Raw genomic sequence first — 21,497 nt, forward strand, 5'->3', positions numbered from 1 at the left:
TACTTTCAGATTACAATCTGTAATGTAAGAGCACTAGACCCTCCCAGTTGTACTGTGACGCTCTGCAACAAATCACATAATCAGTCAACTGGACAGTATACATTTTGTGAATAGTGGAACACTTTTTCTAGGTATATGATATGGCATTTATATTGCCTCGTTGCGCCTTAAAACACAAGTGTTTCAAGGCGCAACGAGGCAAGGTAGGGGAACAAAGGGATGACTGACAGCGATCCTACTAGGCCAGGTGTCATTCAGATCGCACAAGTGCTTGGGAAGGGGGCAGGGACAGTGCAACACACACAAAGAAATAATACCAATAAGTAAGTGCCAGCATGTGGCAAGTGCATGGGTAAGTGCATACATCAGGTGTCAAGAGCTGGAAGGGGGACTGTAGGGATACAGAAACAGTCCCTAAGTGCAGGGGTTGCCAGGTGGGCAGTGCAGGTGTGACGCTTGGCGGGGGAGGAACCTGGTCCCACAATCAGAGGCTGTCAAGGTAGCCAGTGCAGTACTGGTTACAGCCAGGTGGTCAGCAGAGGAGAGGAGAGGCGACGAAAAAGCAGAAGCAAAGAGAAAGGTTTTGAGGTCTTTCTGGAACCGGAGATGGTTCTCCTCAAGTTTAAGGGAGGCACTGAGGCTGTTCCAGAGGGCGGCCCCAGCCAAAGAAAGATCTATACCAACTCATTGCTTGGAGAAGTGACTGACCATGAGGGAGCTCGAGGTGGATGAGCGAAGAGCTCGAGAAGGAAGATATTTGGGAAGAGGGAGTTGAAGGTATTGAGGCTCAAGGCCTTCTGTGGACGATGCAGAGGGTTTTTTTACTTAATACTCGCAGCCACTGGTAGCCAGTGCAGAGATTTCAGTCCTGGAGGGATACAATCCCTTGGCTTGAGACCAAGGAAGGACAAGACTTGCAGTCCTGTTCTGGATAAGTTGCAGAGGGCGGAGAGTAGAAGCAGGCAGGTTTAGAAAGAGGCTCTTGCAATAGTCCAGCCTAGAGAGAACCAGAGCTCTGGAGACAGTGAGCTTCTGGGGGGAAGGAGAGGAAAGAAGAATACCTCTGAGGTACAGTACAAACCTATAACTACTTTTGTAATGACACAGTTATGCTAAGTGAGTTAAACCTAAGGATGTAATATCCAATTACAGGTGCTTTTGAGATCAGTGAAACACAGATTGAGATAAGCAGTAAGTCGTGTAGCTTATTTTTGGATGGCACACAGCTAACTCAAGGGAGGTAAAACCTGTGTACTTTTTAGTCTCACAATGAAGTCCAGGTTAGATCTTTCCCAGCAATACAAGTAACTTATGTAAAACCTATGAGGGACAGTTAGAACCAAAGACTGTCGGTCTACAACAGCACAGGGAAAGCAAAACCCTATGTTACACTTTACTGAATGACTCAAAAGTTATTCTAGGTAGGTAAAACCTAAGACTTATTCTGGACAGGCTAACAGCAAGTCAATGAAGCAATACCCAGTTGGGGAACACTGGTGAGACCAACAGGTGGGGGACACTCATACAATTATCCTAACAGGAATAATTTGCTGAAACCAATACATTACTGTTAGGCAAAATTATATGCAGTATCCTGTGGGAGACTGCACCAGCCTTGTCCTCTTGGGAATAGTAAATCCAACCTTTGGTACAAGCATGTACTACACAAGTTTGTAGAGTGACTGGGCAGCCAGGCTTTTCTCAAGAGGGGCCAATGTGAGCTGTAGGGTTGTAACATAGTTTCACAGTGGCAAGTATTAAAAAAAACACTTGCACTAAAGGTTTCTTGATTGAACAATTATTAATTTAACAGTAAGTTGAATAAGCCTTTCTTAGAAGGGAGCAATATATGTAACAAAAATATACTTCAAAAATACGCACTTAGTTTTAATAAATAAGAAGCTACCCATTTGGAATGGCACATAGATGCTTCCTACACCCTGCAGTGACTTAAATAACTAGGACACTGGACATTAATATATCACTGGTACATTTAGAGCAGTACTGAGTTTGGTGTCAAAAGGAAAAGGTTTTGGGAATAAAAACGGTTAATAAATATTCTTAAGCAGGCAAGTACTTTTGAACCCGCCACAATGCAAAGTAAATTAACCCTTTCCCAGCTACACAAGTTATAGAATGTGTCACTTGTTGAGGGATAGTTAAAGCACAAAGTCAGAGGTTAGAAGAGTTTTAGGGAGCCAGGACAGCCAATGTCAATTGAGCAAAGTCTAGGGGAGCTGAATCACTTCTTGAAGGTAAATAAAAAGTCTTGCACAAGGTTTTAGAAGTCTTTGTAGAAAAACGAAATCACTGTTGGGCCACAAGCTGGGAGGTTTGTGAGGGGCAAAGCTGCAGGCAACTCTGCAAGAGCAACCAAGATAAGTCTCAACTGAGAGCTAGCAAGGCTACACGGCAACCTCTTAGTTCACAGTACCTTAGGTGTGAAGAAATTGATTCCAGCTGGCTTCTGTTCCAGTTGTATGGCAGATCATGTTGTTCCTGGGCCTCTGTCGTGGGGACAAGAGGGAGGACGTCTGGGGACTCCTGCACTACGGTTTGAAGGTTGGCGACAGCAATGGGCAAACTTCAGATCACCGGCACTACGCAGTGTCAGCTTCCCGCGAATAGCACCAACTCGGATCTCAGATCCCTTGTGTACTTTACTCGCATCTGGGGGTCCAACACACTGCTGAGGTGGCTCAGGCTTGGTCAGTCTGGAATTGTACGATCGGACCGAAAACAAAAAGGTCTGACCGCACAAAAACTGTGGGGGGGTCCCCAGCAACACCCCGCTCACTATACTGTGTGGTATAGTGAGCGGGGTGTTGCAGGGGAAACGCCTGCAGCTCCTTAAAAAAATAAAAATAAATAAAGGACCCTGCACCACCCCTGGGTGGGGTGTGTAGGGGTTATAGACTTATGTTCACATGGGAAACCAGCCTGGGCGGGGAAACCATAGAGTTCCGGCAGAAGACAATACTTCCACTGAAGTCTTTCCCACCTAGAATGGCAGGGCAAGACCTCAGAAACAGCAAGTACACAAGAAATGACGAAAATAGGAGCCACCAATTCTAGCAAAATGGTGACCCTTCTGTGCATTACCGAGGCCGACTGAACAGCCTGTGAGTTATAATGTCAAGGTGTCATAAAAATAGTTACACTGCCACCATCCATTCACGTAAACTTGCAATTGTAACAAAATGTTACAAGGTAAGAAAGGGGATACATTGTATACCCCAGCACTCCACATAAGGTGGGGTGTGCTGGCTCACTTACACATAATGTAAAGGGGATGAAAATCCCTCTACTACTTGCGAACAGTAGTTCACCTAAGTACATGAAAGAGAAATCAAAGGGGCAACCCAGCCTAAGCCCAAAAGTTGTAGGAAACTATAACTTCAGCCATACACCATGGAGGGACATAAAAAGGTCACCCATACAATGAGAAATACTAGGTGAGAGGGGGTAAAAAGATTCCCTTTCACCGAGGGACAAGGTAAAATAGTTATGATGTCCAAGCAAAAAGTTCTGGGGTTGACACAGGTCAGGAAGATCATAAATATGAAAATCTTACCCAACTGGCTGTACCACATGAAGACATTTGGTAGGGTAGACAGAGCAGCCAGGCTCATTTTAGGAGGGAGAGAGAGCTGTAGGTTGGCACAAAGAAACTTTAGAATACATATGATCCAAAGACACCCAGCTACACTAAGTATTGTAAAAAAAGGAATGGCTTATTTTAAATACAAGAAGATACATTTTGGGGAAAGTAAGTACTATCACACAATTCATAAGACATGCATTACTCATTTCTGATGATTGTATCTGCTTAGAGTCACATCCTGTGCATATGGTCCGACATCCAGTGGTAACCGCAGAGTATTGCATCTTGTCTTTCGGGGACCGAAAGGGGACGTCGGCATAGGCGTGTCTGTAACACCATCCCCATCGTGACATGTAGTGTACCCAAAATCCTTCAAGCGCCGAGATCCCTCCGATTGTATTTTTTCTGCCATGAGGGAGCCCAAGGCTTATGTGAGGGAGTACATAAAGGAGAGACAGTAGTAAGACGTCCATGTTCCTTCCACCTGAGCGGGGAGGAAGGGTGGGCGCATGTGAATCTAAGCAGATACAATCATCAGGAATGTTTCTGAATTTTAAGTTTTTTCATAATTTCCAAGAAAGTCATCCAGTATCTGGTAATTTCAGGACATTGTAGGTCCTTAATTGCATCTTTAGTGTCTTCTATATCTTTCAAGCTGCTTGGTTTATCAATTGTATCATTTGTTTGGAAGTATTATTTAATAGATCTACCCAGTCATTTAGGGCTGTTGTGTCATGAAACGACGGGAAAATACAGATCCTGAGGCCTATAGGTATCAGACTGACCACAAAGTACATTGAGGGTTTTGATCTCCCACCATTTATTTAGTTCTTGTTTGCTTAAGTTTTCTAATTTTTCAAACAAGTGTCTTAATGAGTAGTTATTTTTTTGTGTTGAGGCGGAGGGCACCAACTATTAAGAATCTGATCCGCCCACGTTTTCTCAGTCCAACAACCAATGGAAGAAAAATATTCTTCCAGACTACCACCAAAGGTACTTTTAAATGTGGACATTGCAAGTTATGCCCATTTTTGCAAGAAGGCAAAAAGGATATTCTCCTCCCAAATGGAAAAACTGAATACATCAACCAGATGATTAACTGTAACTCTACCTATCATGGACACATGCGTAACATGTCTGAATTGTGACACTGAAATGTATAATTGGCTATAGACATTTTTCTCATCTTAAACTTTCTTTTTTCATGAATATACCTTTTGTTAGCAGGTAATCAATTTTCATTATCTCTAACTTTGTGTACCCAATTAGCCACCCCAGAAAACATATGGTGTCTAGACTTAACCTGCTTGAACACATTTCATTTAAATGTCTATTCTAATTTTTTCGGATTGAAAATATAAGGATTTGTCTGCACGTGAAAAATGGAAACTATTCAGACTCTTGGATTAGACAAGCCAATAAATACTCAAAACCAATGTACCAGCAAAATCAGTTTATCTTAAAGCCAGTTTATATAGGAACTGGCTGTATTTACACATTACCATGTTTTCCCAATCTAAAATGGCTGATCATGCTGCGTGCGCAATGTCGGGATGACGTCACTGCGGCACGCGAGCAGCAGAAATAGTGCGCGCAAATCAGCATGCATTATACACGCGTCCAGAGAACCACTGGAATAGCTCATCACGGCTAGACAGGACCACACAGGATTGAAAATGGTAAGTCACACAAACTTTTAGTGCTATGATGTTGCAGGAACCTTAAACTTTAAAAATCTTTTTTCTCCAAGCACTTCAATAAAAGATTACTCTCAAACTTATCTTCCCTTCTAGTTCTGCCGATTCATAAAATTTAAAAAAATCATCTGGAGACAATCCTGCCAAGATTCGCTTAAGAATATTTGGACATAGCAGCTATCTATCATTTACCTGAAGCACTAAAAACAATTGGATGAAATCAAATGTACCCTTTAAACTGCATCACTATTAGGGTGAGTCAAACACTGTTTATGGATACAGGTGTAGAATGATACTATCTATTAATTTGTTGTGCTAAAGCTATCTTTTTGAGTATTATAAACACATTTTTGGGTTTTCTGATTAGATATTATCCTTTCTCCTGATGAACCATTGACAGTTTCAATGGGGAAACAAGTGTCGAGAGAGAATTAAGGACATAGAATTTGAAATACCATAAGGATCTGTGCACGTTATTTACTTTGAAAGTTATAAGGTGTGAAGTTAACACCAGGCAGAAAATTACCTTTGCGTGTTCTTTTTTGACCATATCAAGATATTTACGGCCGATTCATGGAATAAATGTGTGCCAAAAAGGTGAGCGCAAGCAGGAAAATCGCAGCGCAAACGTGAAAATCGCAGTGCACGCGTGCCAAAGCCGTGCACATTGATTCATGGAATTCAGTTCGTGTAAATCCTGGGATGTACGCTTAAAACGTGGGTGGTGCATGCGGGCGCACACGTCATTAAACGGCGTGCGCTACGCGCAGAGGGAAAGCGCGCAGCACACACAAAAGTGGGCGGAACACGGGGGGCGTAACACGCGGAATGGTGAACAACACGCGAAAATGTGGGCATTACGGGGGAAGTACTGGAGGTAAATGCTTGCAACGCCCACATGCATGCCAACAACGCGTATTCATGGAATCGAACAGGGGAAAGGCGTGTGCCAAAAAAGACGCGCTAATCCGGAAACACGTACGCCAGCAGGAAGCAGGCGTAAGCGGCCCCGCACAGCATAAAAGTGCGCGCAAACAAACAAGCTCAGACACTATGATGAATATACCGTTCCTCGCAGCAGTGATTGTGGGACACCGCAGGAGGAGGATAGCCAGGCTCTGCCTTTTTCTTACCCAGGACCAGCCTTTTTGGGATGCCTGATGACCAGATGTATGGGAGGTACAGGTTTCCACCACACAATCCTAGAACTGGTCAGGGAGTGGGAGGATGACCTTACATCACCCACCCTGTGCTCCCAAGCACTGAGGCCCTTGAAAAAGATGCTTAATGTACTGCACTTCTTGGGTACTGGGTCATTTCAGCAGACAAGTGCCATAGTGGGGGGTGTGTCACAGGCCACGCAGTCACACTGCCTACATCAGGTGTTGGCCATCATGACTTCACGCCCCTCAGTCCGCAGGCACACATACATGCCCAGAACACCTACAGAAAAGCAGGCCGTGGTCCAGGACTTTTACGGGGTGGCACACTTCCCCAAAGTTCTAGGTGCCATTGATTGCACCCATGTGGCTCTACGTCCTCCCAGGGCCACTGAGCACATATATCGAACCGCAAGTACTGGCATTCCATCAACGTGCAGGTTGTATGTGATGCCAAGGGAATAATCACTTCAGTATATGCCAACTATCCGCTGTCAAGCCACGATAGGTTCATTTTCAGAATGTCATCCCTAAACCGGGACCTGGAAGCTGGACGGCATGGAGACGCATGGCTAATTGGCGAGTGTAAATACCTCTGCACATGCATGCATATCAGAAACGGAGAAATGTGAAAACCCCACTAATGAGAACCATTATCACCTCCCCAGGTGACGGTGCCTACCCTCTGAGCACCTACATGATGATGCCAATTCGGAACCCCACCGCACCACCCGAGGTAAGATACAACACAGCCCATATTGCAACCCGGGGCATAGTGGAGCGCACATTTGGAGTGCTCAAGTCACGCTTTCGCTCCCTTGACCACTCTGGTGGGCAGCTGCTGTATGCGCCCCCAGTAGTGTGCAGGATCATAGTGGCAGCATGTGTCCTGCACAATGTTGCAACACGCCGGCGCGTGCCGGTGGACATGGTGGTGCCCCCACATCCCCAACCACATGCACGCCCGCTGCGCATGGGAGGTGAAAGGGCACGTGGTGAGGCAGCCCGTACCCAGCTTGTGGCAAATTACTTCACCTAAAATCACACCCCTGCGGAGTAAACACAGCCCTGGCACATACCAGCTGACAATGATGATGATGATGGCAAAAGGGACAGTGAGCTGTCACAACCATACCAGCCTGAGATTGTTCACCTGGAAGTTTTACATTGTGTGCATCCCTACCTACTTAAAGACACCCAATGCTGTGTCACAAAAAGACACATTCATGCAGCAGGAAAGATTACCCCTTGCAAAATACCACATCAAAATAGTGCCATGTCACCCAAACCCTCCCCATCTCATCTACCCAACACACCATGGCATGGCATGCAATGAGAAAGCAACTAAATGAATGCACAACACATAACACAAGTGTCACAAAGTGCAATGTTCCTAATGTAAACAGTCCACAGACAATATGCTCTCAGTAATCATTAAGAAACACCACACATGAACAAATACTTACCAGCAACACAAAACATCAGTACAGGAAGAAAGTGTGGCAATATAAGACAGGAAAAAATTAAAGTAGTGCAAGTCTCACAACCTGACCAAGGCAGCACATCGACCCCTTCCAACTGCAGAGTGTCGTCAGGCAAATAGGTCAGTGCACTGCATACAACATGAACTGCATCTGCAAAGGAGACGGCCTTGTGAAGACTTGAAGAACCTACATGTATATAAGGAGAAAGACATGGATGCACAAGCACATATCAATACACCATGCATTGTAGAATCCAACAACAATCCCCACTAGGGATGTACACACAGTTTTGACTATAGACTGCACACACAACTCATGGGAGCCCAATGTCACTGTGTAAGTTACTGTCACTTGGTCACACCCTTTGCAAGCCCATGGAAAGGGGACGCAGGAGGGGTGTGTGTGTGTGTCAGGAAACCAAGCATCTAACCCAAAGACAGGACAAGCCTGCATGTGCCCAGCTGGAATACACAGTGGATGCCCACGAGAGTCACACAAAGTAACACTATAAAAAAAAAATTAAAATAATGGCCATGTGTGGACCCGGCGGGGTGGTGGTGGAGGGTGGTTCGGCCAACCAGGAGGCACGAGGAACAGGGTGCATCCCAACACCCACATGCGTGGATGTTGAAAAAAGAAATACCCTGGTATGGTCCTCCATGGCAGCAAGCATACGGGCCTGGAAGGTTTGGTTCTGCAGGATGATGGTACGGAGATCCCCATGCAGCACCTCGCGGGTTGGCTGTATTTCTGCCTGCATGGCCTCGCATGATGCCCGGATCTCGGCACGGGTTGCCTGGAGCTCAGCTGAGAGTGACCGTGTTAGCTGCTCCAGCTGCTGTTCTGACCTAAAATTCCAGGAAGCCTCAAGTTCACCCAGAGTATCTGAGGAACCCGTGTTCTATCCTCAGGGCTTCCCTGTGGGCTTGTGACTCTACAGATATGGCTTCGGCAGAGCCTCCAGTCCAGCCCGTCAGTCCCTGTTGGACACGAATATGTCCTCCCTGTGTCAGTGGCAAATGGAGTCTGTTGCCTGCTGCTGGAGCTCCACCTGCCTTTCAGGGGGGAGAATGGAAGTGGCCACCCTAGCCATTGCCTGAGCCATCATTTCACACAATGCTCCCTGTTGTGCTGCAATACTGTAGATGGAGTTCTCCCACACTGTATTGCCTGGTGGCGCACAGCCACCACGTTGACGGGCACCACACCTGTTTGGGGCAAGGCGATCTGCACCTTGCTGTGCTAGCACTTCCTGAGGCTGCAGGACTGCATTCCTCCTTTGATCTGCTGGCCCAGGAGCAAATATTGTGGAGTGTGACCCTGCATCCGTAACCGCCACAGGCGGACTTTCCAACACTGACATCCCCATAGAGGGGTCTACCCCCGGTGCAGGTGGGTTGGACAGAACAGCTTCCCTGACAGAAACTCACCTGCGATAAAACATATGTCTCACTGTCCGATTCAGCACCCGATTCATAGAGGTCTGTGGAGGTGTAACCAGAGACACCCATGGACAGTCTGGTCTGCAGGAGGATTGGGTTTTCACCCACCAACACCCCACGTCCTCCAATGGTGTCCGGTTGTGGCAGATCCCTCCTGGGTCTGCACCATCCCCTCCTCAACAGCATCAAGTGCCTCATCACCTGCAAAAACACGAAAGACAACAAATGGAAACAGGCATGAGCACCATAACACACACATAGGCCTGACTACACAGAGATCCAGTACATAAATTGCACATGTCCCACATGAATATAACTCTGGCATGCATGCACTGTCAATGAATTGGAAAGGGAGGCAAAAAGCACACACTGAGGACTCCAAGATGGAAAAGCAACACATGTGCAGCATGCTGGATCGCACTGGCAGCACACATTAGCCTCTGAGTGGCATGTCCAATACACATACATGACACATGCCATCACACAGATGTCACGTAGCATAGCCATGTTACATTTGACAACTACAGCCATATAGTAGTGAATGAGTACTGTCACCCATCCATGTGAGATGGACATGAGACGAAACATGCAAAATAGTGTGACAAAATACGCATGTGCCACACACTGCAACACATCCAGTGTTCAGTTATACAGTGATGGCAGGCAGATGGATACATCAATGGTTGGTCACTTCAACATGACAGAAGCCAACAGTCATGTTCTACATTCAAACAGGGCCCAAAAATGATTGTGTGCAGGCCATTACTCAATCAGCCTGAATGGTTAAATCATTCCCATAACAAGGTAATAAATGTGGGCCATTGTGGGGTGTAATCTATGACAGAAGCATGTCATATATGTGGCAGTAGGGCAGAAAAATGTGTTGGAAAAATGGCAAGGATTGAAACAATCAGGCTGAATGAACAGGAAAACATTTTGAACAATGTTGTTGCAAGATGACAGTTGAAGGGCAACTGCAGTAATCTGGTGCAAATTGGCTACTGTGGTCAGAAGGGATACTGTCATACCCAAACCCAAGGCCGTGGAATGGTTTGGAGGAACCACATGGGTGACCCATACAAGTCATGACTACACACCCTCACCTGGCACTCAATCAGAACACATCAGCCAAGCAACATACACATGGATTACACACATGCATGGGCACTCACTGGACAATGCTTCAAGATCTGGTAGGTCTCCCACGCCTTGGATCTGTTCCTCTGTGACAAAGGTTCCAGCGCCAGACTCATGTTCAGTGAGTTGGTCGTCCTCTGGTGGAGACCCGCCGCCAGTCACCAGAGTAGAGGCATGATTGGAAGCCAGCTTACTCTTTGCTCTGCGTTTCAGGTCATTCCACCGCTTGTAGCAATCATCAGCTGTGCGCCTCACAAATCCAAGGGCACTAATGTGATCCGCGATGGTCTGCCAGTGGGCCCTACGTTGAGTAGGCGTAGTCTTGCACCCTGCAGTCACCACCATTTCGCGGCTATGTGCCAACACATAGGCCACAAGTGCATCTAGTTCGGCGTCATTGAAGCTAGGCTTCCTTGACGTGCCGGAGTGTGTAGCCGTGTCTGTGGTCCCAGCCTGTAGTGCAAGAGCACCCTTCTTCTTGGAAGGTGGTGCGGATTCTGAGTGGCTTACGCCGCTCTGGTTGGAAGGGGCAGAAGCGCAGGTGGACTGGGTACTGTAAGTTTGCGAAGGCACAATGACCAATGGCTGCAGGGTGATGTTGGCAGGACCAATGTCGGTGTGATGGACTTGGACCGACACTGTCCCGGCTGGGAGACTCGGAGCTGGGGTGGATTGAGCTGCAGCTGCCCCTGCAGCCTCCTCACCCTGGCTATTTGGGGCAGCAGATGACATTGCTGCCCCAGATCCATGTGGCCTGGGGACAGCAACTTTCACCGCCACACGTGGCTTAGACTTGGTGACCTGGAAGTCAGCCTGGGAATCATCCTGTGCCGGTTCAGTTGACAATATGGGCCGGTTTAACAAGGGCTGAGTTGGGATGGTGTCAGCTACATTTCCCACAACCATTTGGGGGGGAGGGGGAGGCATAGGTAGCCCGATTGGTCCTCCACACACTGCCCGCTTCGGCCACCCTGCACATCCTGGCCACGTCCCCTACCGCTCCCACCTTTTGGAGGTCGGCCACCTTTGCCTCCCTTACTGCTTGGTCGCCTCCCAACCATGGCACTGATGTTGTTGTGCGTATGGGAGTTGCAGTAAACAATTGTCCTGGGCAATGGGGGTGAAAGGGGTAGGGTACTAGATGGAATTCATACCCTAGTGCTATAGCAAGGCTGTCTGTGACCCCTGGGGGAAGATGACGGGTCACGCAACGCACAGGCACCCCAAAAACAAAAGTAAACGTGCACGCACCCCCTGGTAGACCACGTGCATGGGAAAATGAACCTGCACTACGCTGTGGCACCCAGAAACACAAAAGGAACAAGTTACTTACCTGTAACTGTTGTTCTCCAGCATGGGTCTGGCATGGATTCACATGCTCATGAATATTCCCCGTCGTCAGGCTGGGAATCCTCGGTAAAGAAAAAACCAGTATCAGTTTCGTTTCTGATCTGTCTTTCGTAGTAATAACCAATCACTGGTCTCTGCGTCATACTGACCACAGCCAATGACTGCCCTCTACCTAAGCACCGCCTCTGGCAGCCATCTTCAGATTTGGAAGCACGTGAAGTGGCAGTATGACCAAGTGAAGAGCCGCAGAGGGGTAGGCGGGAGGGTTCGCATGTGAATCCATGCCAGACCCATGCTGGAGAACAACAGTTACAGGTAAGTAACTTGTTCCTTCTCCAGCATGGGGTCTGGCATGGATTCACATGCTCATGAATAAAGAATACATAGCAGTACACACATGCACAACCACGGGAGGTGGCAAAGGCTCAACATTAAGCATCACATCAACTCAACATTAAGCATCTTACCTCCTCACCAGGCTCACCTCAGGCGAACAGGTTGCGCAGCACTGCTTGGCCGACCCTGGACTCCTCCCTGGAATCCCGGTCGACGCAGTAGAATTTCGTGAAGGTGTGCGTCGACCTCCACGTAGCAGCCCTGCATAAGTCCAGCAGGGGCACACCAGATAGGAACGCCGTGGTAGCTGCGATCGCTCTGGTGGAATGGGCTCTCGGACGGCCAGGCAGCGGTCGGTTTGCCAACCGGTGACAGTACATGATACAGCCGGAGAGCCATCTGGAGATGGAAGCCTTCGAGAGAGCCTTCCCCTGATTGACAGGTCCAAAGTTCACAAAGAGTTGTGACGTCTTCCGAAAACCTTTCGTGCGGTCCACGTAGAACTTCAGCGCTCTAGCTACATCCAGCGAGTGCAAAGTCCTCTCAGCCGGCGACGAAGGCGACGGGAAGAACACAGGTAACACCAAGGGTTCGTTGAGATGAAAGTCCGACGGTACCTTGGGCATGAAGGAGGGGTGCGTCCTGAGCACTACCCTCGTGTCGTGGAAAGTCAAGTACGGGGCCTTGCAGGAAAGGGCCTGGATCTCTCCCACTCGTCGTGCGGAGGTGATGGCCACGAGAAAAGCTGTTTTCCACGATAGAAACTTCAACGGGGCCGAGTGCAGAGGCTCGAACGGAGGTCCCATGAGCTTGGTCAGCACCACGTTGAGCTCCCACGCCGGGGCCGGAGCCTTCACCGGCGGGAACGATCTGAACAGTCCCTTCATGAACTCTTTCACCAGACGATGAGACCACAAGGACGTCCGGCCCGTGGTTCTGGTGTATCGGGAGATCGCAGCAAGATGAATCTTGATGGACGCGTGTGCCAGACCAGCTTTGGCCAGCGTCAGCAGGTACGGCAGTACTTGGGGAGCCGTAATCCGTAGAGGGTTAATCTTCTGTGCGTGGCACCAGACAGAGAACCTCTTCCATTTGTGTCCGTAGCATTTAAGAGTCGAGGACGCCCTGGCCTTTGCAAGAACCTCTCTGCAATCGGCCGGTATGTCGTATCCTCCAAACTCTAGCGCTGCAGGAGCCAGGCCTGCAAGTTCAGCGACTTCGGGTCGTGGTGGAGGATGGCGCCTCCTTCCCTGGAGAGTAGATCCGCGTCCGCCGGCAGCTTGATTGGCGGGGACGCCGACAAGTCCAGAAGGTCCGGGAACCATATCTGCCTCGGCCACGCAGGTGCGACGAGGATCATCCTGCACCGTGACCTCTTGAGCTGGTTGACGAGCCGGATTAGCAGAGGCAAGGGAGGGAACGCGTAGAGGAACAGGCCCTCCCAGGGGAACGAGAAAGCATCGCCCATGCTCCTCGTCTGGGGAAACCTGCTGGCGAACCTCCGGCACTTGGTGTTCGTCGCCGTCGCGAACAGGTCGATCTGGGGTGTGCCCCACCGTCGGAAGAGGCGATCCACCAGATCCTGCCGTAGTTCCCACTCGTGGCACGAGCGCAGCTCCCTGCTGAGTGAGTCGGCAATGGTGTTTTTTATCCCTGCCAGATGAAACGGCACCAGAAGAATCCCTTGGGCGACGGCCCAATGCCACAGGTCCTGCGCCTCCTTGGACAGCGCTGGGGACCTGGTTCCGCCCTGTTTCCTGATGTAAAACATGGTGGTGGTGTTGTCGGTGAAGATCCTCACCACCTTGCCCTTGAGGGACGGAAGGAAGGACCTGAGGGCCCAAAACACTGCACGGAGCTCCAGGACGTTGATATGCAGGGACTTCTCCGTCGGGAGCCAGAGTCCCCTTGCGTGCAGATTTTCGGTGTGCGCTCCCCACCCTTCTAGGGAGGCATCCTTGCAACGGGCGCATCCGGAGCCTGCACATGGGAATGAGGTAGATGCAGGAAGACATCATCCCGAGGAGGGACTTGATGGACCTCACCTTGGCCGCGTCGGCCACCAACATCCGTTGCACCTTGCCCAAGATGGTCCTGGTCCTCTCCTCCGACGGGGAGGCCAGAAGGGACACTGTGTCGAGCCTCGCTCCCAGAAACAGTGCGACTTGCGCGGGCACCAGGTGGGATTTGGCGTAGTTCACGGAGAATCCCAGGTCCGTGAGGAGTTGGACGGTCCTTGCCGTGTGGACCACGGCGAGCTCCCTCGTCTTGGCGCGGATGAGCCAGTCGTCCAGGTAGGGGTAGACGTGAATCCCCTCGCGGCGCAGCTGCGCCGCCACCGGTGCGAGGCACTTGGTGAAAACCCTGGGTGCCGACCGTAGTCCGAAGGGAAGGGCTTTGAACTGGTAATGACGCCCTTGGACCACGAATCTGAGGAATTTTCGGTGCCCCTTTAGGATGGGAATGTGGAAGTAGGCATCCTCCAAATCCAACGACGATAGGAAGTCTCCTTCCTCCAGCTGACCCAGGACGTGCTGGAGGGTGACCATCCGGAACTTCTGCGCCTTGATGAACTTGTTCAGGCGTCGCAGGTCCAGGATGGGGCGCCATCCTCCCGTCTTCTTCTTCACGAGGAAGTATCGCGAGTAGACTCCGGAGCCCCGAAGCCTCTTTGGGACGAGTTCGATGGCGCCCTTTCTGAGCATCGCCTTTACCTCCAGGAGAAGTTGAGGGACGTGAAGTTCTTTCCTGGCCACGGGGGGGACGCGCGGGCACCTTCTTTGAAACTCGAGCGCGTGGCCCCGGGCCAGGGCGTCCAGCACCCAACGGTCGGTGGAGATGGACTCCCACACGCTGACGAAGCCCGCCAGCCGGCCTCCCACCGGGGTGCTTCGGTGGGGGCCCGACCCCACGGCCGGTTCAATCCTGCTTGGACGCGGCCTTGCCGCCTTGGCCTCCTTGGCGACGACGGCGGGGTCCGCCAGACTTGCCTCGTCCTCTGTAGGCCTCTTGCGACGACGAGCGGGCCGCTTGACGGTAGGAAGCGAAACTGCCGCCGGAACCTTTGGAGGCGCCCTTGCCTCCGCCGCTCCGAAAGGGCGTCCGCCGTTGCTGCAGTACTCCAAGGGCCCGGGCCGTCTCAGTATCCGCCTTGATGGCCTGAAGGGAATCGTCCACTGTCTTCCCAAACAGGTTGTTCCCGTCGAAGGGCATGTCCAGGACCCTGGTCTGGACGTCCTGCCGAAAGTCCGTAGCCTTGAGCCATCCACGACGTCGAAGGCAAACGCCGTTGCCCATCTGGCGGAACCCAGTGTCGGCGATGTCCGTCGCCACGGTGATGGCGTGGTCCGAGGCCACCTCACCTTCCTGCAGGATCTCAAGGGCCTCCGCCCTCTTGTCGTCCGGCAGAAAATCCAGCAGGGGAGCTATCTTGTACCAGAGTTCCCTGTCGTAGCGGGCCACGATAGCCAAGGCGTTGGCCGCTTTAATCGTCGTCGCCGCCGACGAGATGACTCTACGTCCCATGGCATCCAATTTCTTTCCCTCGCCGTCCGGCGGGGAAGTCGACGTGGAGGCCGCACCCCCCCCCCCCCGCTTTCTTCCTGGCTGCCGCGGAGACGACGGAGTCCGGGGTAGGCTGCGCCCGGAGGCATAGGGGGGCCGAGTCCGGGACCCGGTACTTTTTCTCGTACCGGTCTCTTTTCGCTGGCGTCGTGGAAGGGTTCTTGAGGAGGGAAAGGCCCTCATCCCAAATGTCGTCCAACAGAGGCACTGCGAGGACCGTCTTCCTCTTGGCCTCGCGCCGTTGGTAAAGGAAGCCTTCCTTTTTCTTCTCCTCAGGGCAGAGTTGGAAAAGCTCGGATGCCCTGGCGATCATTGAGTGGAACGATCCAATCTCGTCGGGCGGAGAAGCCCTGGTGGGAGGCGACGACGGAAAATCCTCGTCGTATGCCTCGTCGTCCGTACCCGTCGCTGCCGTGTCAGTCCCCGTATCATCCCCTCGGGTGGACGGGGAGGAGGGCTGGACGGGGCGCGACGGTTGAAAAGGAGGCGGTGGATGGATCCTTCTTTTCTTGGTAGGGGGAACACCAGAAGGTCCCGGTTCTGGATCCCCCGACGGGAGAGGTTCCTCCGTCGGTAACGGTAGTCTCGTCCTTATCTCGGAGCATAAGGACTGTATAGCCAACAAAATGGCCGCTGAGTTGTCTTGCGGCGCTGGCAGAGGGGAATCCGACGGGCGAGCAGGGGCCCCGTCGGTATCCTCGACGATGTCGTCGTCGTCACCTGCGTCGGGGCCCATTCCGACGGGCTGGTCTTGTTCCACGCCTAGGCCGTGGCTTAAGACCTCGATCAGCTCCTCTTCTGAGGTTGAGGCCGAATCTACGACGACGCCCTGCCCCCCCTTCTTCCCCACGGAGGGTTTCACGGGGGTCCTATCGATGGGCACAAAAGAAGACTCCCTCCGAGGAGGCAGGGAGATTCTGGGCCCCGAGGCCGCCACCACTGGTGCAGCCTCCACAGGCTGGGCCAGGGCCGCCGCGACCGTTTCGATAGAGGGCTTGGTCGAATGGATCAAGGCCTTCACCACCTTAGGTGCGCTCACCGCCTTATCCTTGAGGGAGGGGGCACTGCCACGCTCCTCCTCTGTCTTAGAGCTCGACCGGGGCCTCTCCAGGAGCTTCGCCGGGTGTTCGGCCTTCCTCTTACCCGACCCAGAGCGTTGGCTCGTGGTTGATGGTGCCGGGGAGGGTGCGCCCTGCCTGGCGCCCGTAGAGCCCGACCGTTCGGCGCTCCCGGTGCCAGCGGACTCGCGGTGCTTGGCCTTATGTTGGGCCCCCGTCGCCGGGGCGCCCTCAAAGGTCTTAGAAGACCACTCAGATTTCTTCTTCTTCTCGCCAGACGGGCTCTTACCCTCCAGCCAGCTGGCGAGACGTTGATGGCGGTCCTTCATGGTCCGTTCCGACATGTTGCCGCAAAACGCACAGTCCTTCTCCACGTGCGTCTTGTCCCCATGAAGGCAGTAAAGGCAGAAAGAGTGTTCGTCCTCCTTGAAGACGTTCTGCAGCTGGCATCCAGGGCAGGCCCTGAACAGCTTTCCGGGCGTCGAGCTTCCCTTCTCCTGGGCCATCTCCGAGACCGGGCCTGAGAAGCTTCTGGAGTCCTCCGAAGTGTAGCTCGACGAAATCTTCACCCTTGAGGGGCACAGATGAATCCGACACGGGTCCCCGTTGATCGGATGTAGGATCGGTGGAGCTTGAGGCTCTTTTGACCGAAAGAATCGAAGTTTTTGTGAAAAAGCGCGAAAAAATAGCACTAACGCTCGAGAGCAATAGCACGAGGATCCCAACACATGAACGTGCGGTAAAAATCTGAAGATGGCTGCCAGAGGCGGTGCTTAGGTAGAGGGCAGTCATTGGCTGTGGTCAGTATGACGCAGAGACCAGTGATTGGTTATTACTACGAAAGACAGATCAGAAACGAAACTGATACTGGTTTTTTCTTTACCGAGGATTCCCAGCCTGACGACGGGGAATATTCATGAGCATGTGAATCCATGCCAGACCCCATGCTGGAGAAATAAGCGTACGCGCGATACACGCAGCCTAAAATGACCTCTGAAGGGGTACGCGACGCACAGGGGCAACCACAGTTGGTAAATACGTTCGCGACTCACCGTCTGCCTGGAAAAAGAACGTGAACAATGTGCACGTGCATGCGTTGGCAAGACCCCCGCCAAAAGAAGAAATTAATGCAGTCCGAGGAAACAGGGAGTACGAACTGGAACCGTTGTGAAGTAATCACGTGTGAACCGACAAGAAGTAAAAGAATCACCCGCTCGCTCTCCACAAAAAGCACGTACAAGAAAATGGCGTCATACGCGTGCCTTTTGAGCCAGCCCACACGTGCAAAGTCACTTACACGCGTACGCAATAAGGGCCTTTCCTCCAATAGCATGCCGACGTGCAGTTTCTCACGTGCTGAATCAGTATGCAACCGTGTTGTGGGAAACGTCCGTGCGTGTAACGTCATAGACGCGCTTATGCGCCAAGGACCTTTCCTCGAATTACACGCTAATGTGCAGTTTTTTCACGTGCCAAATCACTCTGTATCAAGCTGGCCATGCAACACACGGGAGACCACGCTCCTGCCAAGAAGGCCGAATTACTGCCCCCCAGACTCCCGAGCACGCTCCCACCTGCCATCTGTTGCTGCCTGCTTGCCACGTGACATGCTATTTGGTGCCTGCACGTCAGCCAGGGGTGCAGTTACTGTGACCACCCCTGCTGGAACAGAAGACTCCCAACTGGAGTACCATCTTGCTCCACAGCCCAGCCCCAGGACCCAGTTGCCCACCCACACCTGCCTCGGGGGTTGCCATGTCGAACACAACACCATCTGGCACCACTGGCAACCCCCAGCCAGAGAGGCAGAGGGCTACCAGCTTCAGTGCTGCAGAAGTTGGTATCCTGGTGGAGCAAGTCCTGGGGCATTATGATGCCCTCTTTGGAAGTTGACGCGCCGACAATGAAGGAGGGAAGAGGATCTGGACGGACATCGTGGCTGCCATCAACGTGGAGGAGGTGGCAGCCCACGACTTGCAACACGTCCGGAAGCACTGGGAGGACTTCAGGTCCAGGATCCTCAGCAAGGCCCGGTGTCTCCTGAAGGCAAAGCAAGAAAAGGGGTGCCGGCTCTGCCTTACCAACATGCAGATGAGGGTCCTAGAACGCATACACCCAGCGCTCCACCTCCAGGTCCTTGGGAGGCAGACCCGTCCTGAGTCGAGCGGTAAGTGTGCATGGGTACTGATTGGATGCTGTGCATGTTGAGGTGTGGCAGGTGTGTGCAGTTTGCACATATGTCTTGGAAGGGCCATGTATGGATGTGTATGTTCAGGGACATGAGCCTGCCGCATGAGTCTCCAGTCATGTGTGAGGCACATCAATGGTGTACGAGTACAAAAGCATTATGGCCAAATGCATGTTGGGGTGCACACGTTTACATATCTGTGTATGTACCATGGCATGGTTGGGTGTGACACATGGATGCGGGTTCCACCTTCATGTACGTGCATGGTGTACATGTGAGTGAGGGTATTTGACGTGTGCCACTGTGATACACCATGGATTCATGTGACACTGACATGTAGGAGGCTGATTGGCAGATGTGACATGGATGCCGAGGATTTCACTGCAAAAGGTGGTGTAGATGTACAGATGCATGTACGTCTGGTGGCGTGTGTGCATGTGTTTGCCAATCCCCGTGTTGCATGTGACGTCCGGCTAACCTTCGGATGGTCATGGTGTTGTATGTGTATGGATGGTGCTGGCTGCTGCAACATTCCTGTTCATTTGCGCGTGTGTGTCGCTAGAAATGATGTGTGTTGGGGAGTGTGATGCCATGTGTGAAGTTTGAGACTGCCACCCATCTGCAACTGTCATGTGTGTATCAGACCATTGTACAGTGCCCTGATGCCTGTGTTCTGTCTCTCCCTGTCTGCAGCGTCAACTGATGGAGAGGGCGGAGACGGTGCTGTGGAGCACACAGGCAGGGATCCCACCGCCAGCCGGAGAGGCAAGGCCCAGCTCCCCTCCAAGGTGGTCATCTTGTCAGGGAGTGAGGAGTCTGGTGCCGGAGGTAGGTCCAAGAGGCGGAGGTGGACTCCTCGGCAGCGGAAGGGGCAGCCGAGACCCCACAGGGGCCTACGGAGGAAGATGGCACCGAGTCATCCAGGTTGGTGGGGGGTTTGGTTGAGGAGGCGGCTGTGGAAGTGTCACACATGGGGCCTGGAGGGGGGATTCCACTGGTGCAGTCCAGGGGCAGGGACAGGAGGCAGCAAAGGCCACCACGGAGGTGCCTGTGTGTAATCCTGTTCCCGATCCTGTGACTGCATCATCTGGCACCAGCAGGGATGCCTTCGTCCAGACCCGTTTTCAGGGAGGGGATAGCCGCACAACAACTAGCCTTCCTCTCCCTGTGGAGGTGGCAATCCGGGACCGCCTCGAGCCTGTCCTGGGTGGGGTGGCGTTGCGTGTTTGTGACATTCGGGATGACGTGTGGGGTTCTCACAAGGACAGCGCACGTCATTTCGAATGTCTCAAAGACCGTGTCAACCTACTGGGCGGGGTCACCAGTGCTGGAGCTTCTGCCGACCCCCTCCTCAACTGAACACCCTATGCACCGGTCGTTCTCCGTGCCATCTTCCTGCCCAAGTGTCACCCGGGCACACTGTGGAGCTGTCCCTGACCCAGCGGCCAGGCTGGTGGAGGACACATCCCTGCCACAGTCAGGAGTCGGAGGTCCAGCATGGGTGGCCACCCCAACAACTGGACCCCAGCAGGTGGATGACATGCAGGCAAAAACGGGCAGGGCACATGCACGGCAGCAGCAGGCTGAAGGTGGGAGCGATGATGTCTCGGGGCCAACAACATCAGAGGGGCAAGCATCGGCCGGAGGGCAGGAGGACCCTGGATTGGGAGTGTCTTCCATGTGGCAGCGTTTGGGCCAGCAGATAGGTGCGGAGCGGCGGCGGGCGGAAGAGGTACGGCTCACAATGGTCAGGGCGGAGAACTCCATGCGGAGGGCGCTGAGGCGGGCAGAGTGCCTCGAGGCAATTTGCAGGGAGTTGTAGTTGAACATGACATCGTCCGTGCGAAACCTCAGGGCCATGGAAGAGGCCCGCCTCCAGAGCATAGACTAGGAGTTTGGTGATGCCCTGGCCCAGGAAATCGAAAAGTGAGCCGTCGGACTAGCCCGCCGCCGTTGTATATAGTTTGTAGTGTTAGGTTTCATTTTCATTTTACTTTATTTTGGGGTGATTGGACTATGCCCCACACTTTTGTATATAGTTATTTCTTAGGTAGTTTTTTGATAGGTTTCATTTCTTTCGTTGGGCTCATGGACCCTGGATGAAATCAATGTACATAGTTGAACAGTGGATTCATGATAGAATTTTTTTTTTTTTTACTCACCATCGATCAATGTATTTTACAATTTAAGTTTCCTTTGGATTTGCTTTGGTGGACAGAGTTTGGAAACGTTTTTTTTCGATCACTTTGGATTGTTTCTTCATATTTTTTTTATTCTGTTTTGGACATGCATTTCATGTTTGAAATGTTTTTCATGCTTTCATTTCATTCATTTTGTTGATAATACATTTTCATTTATTACTTCCATGTGTGGTATTCGTGCATTGGGTTACTACATGTAAAAATGTGGGTTTACACAATCACTGGCACCCAGTGTGTGTGTGTGTGTGTGTGTGTGTGTTGGATTGAGGACGCGTG

Source organism: Ambystoma mexicanum, chromosome 1p, assembly GCF_040938575.1.
Source record: "Ambystoma mexicanum isolate Mex_15411 chromosome 1p, UKY_AmexF1_1, whole genome shotgun sequence".
Lineage (NCBI taxonomy): Eukaryota > Metazoa > Chordata > Amphibia > Caudata > Ambystomatidae > Ambystoma > Ambystoma mexicanum.